Source organism: Etheostoma cragini, chromosome 21, assembly GCF_013103735.1.
Source record: "Etheostoma cragini isolate CJK2018 chromosome 21, CSU_Ecrag_1.0, whole genome shotgun sequence".
Lineage (NCBI taxonomy): Eukaryota > Metazoa > Chordata > Actinopteri > Perciformes > Percidae > Etheostoma > Etheostoma cragini.
Window position 1 is genome coordinate 1,883,114 of NC_048427.1, and position 1,008 is coordinate 1,884,121.

Here is a 1,008-nt window from a genome sequence, read left to right on the forward strand (position 1 = left end):
TCGGCATTCATACTTCTGGCCATGCACTGCATTTAATTGTAATTTAAGATGTCCCCCATGTTTGTCCTTCATTTTCTTTTTTTCTGTTTTAATCTTAGATATCACTACAAATGTGTGTGTGTGTTTGTGTGTGTGTTTTATGCTTGTACAAACGTTTGTGAAGCACTTTGGTGCCAAACTTGTTTGCTTTTAAAATTGTTACAATTGTGTTACAATTATTTTAACTCAAAGAAATACTGTGTCAACGATCTACCAGCTGCAGAAAAACAGAACATTTAGTATTTAGAGATTTTGTGTTTCCATAAAGTTAGTGGCAAATTTAAAGAATAAGAGAAAACATTTGGTTCTGCAGAGGCTGAAGTACCCAGCTTCAAAAACCCTAGATCCTACAATTCCCACAATACCACTGAGTAACATCTTTACTGGGTCTTTCCCTGCCCTCATCTTTCACACTCTTTCACCCCGAGTTAATAATGCAGATTTTCAATCTTCAATCCATTTCTTCAGACAGGAAAAAGCTCCCGGGGAACAAATGCAATAATTACTAACGGTTTCCACAGGTTGAGTGATTAATAAACTAATCTTTATGTGTGAAGTTTGTGGAGTGCCCCTTTAATGATAAAGTGGCGATAAAATTACAAATATCTTCCATCATCAGTATTGTTGCATTGTTATTGGATGCAAGAAATCTATAAGAAATTGGCAAAAAATAGCATTATCATTACGGTGCATACCTATTGTTTCCACCTGATTGAGCTTGACTGATGAATAATTAATCCAGTTAACGCGGTCAAAACCCAAAACCACGAGATCAATGTAGTCCGTTATACTCATGTGTGAACTAAAATATTGACCTTCGTTTGATGGAAGTCAAACAACATCCACAGTGTGACATGTGTGATGAACAACTGCACAGACAGGAAGTGCACTGACGGGGGAACAGCAGTGGGCGGCGAGGCACAACGATGTGGAGTGGAGCAGGGCATTATGTATATATGGGGGGGGGGG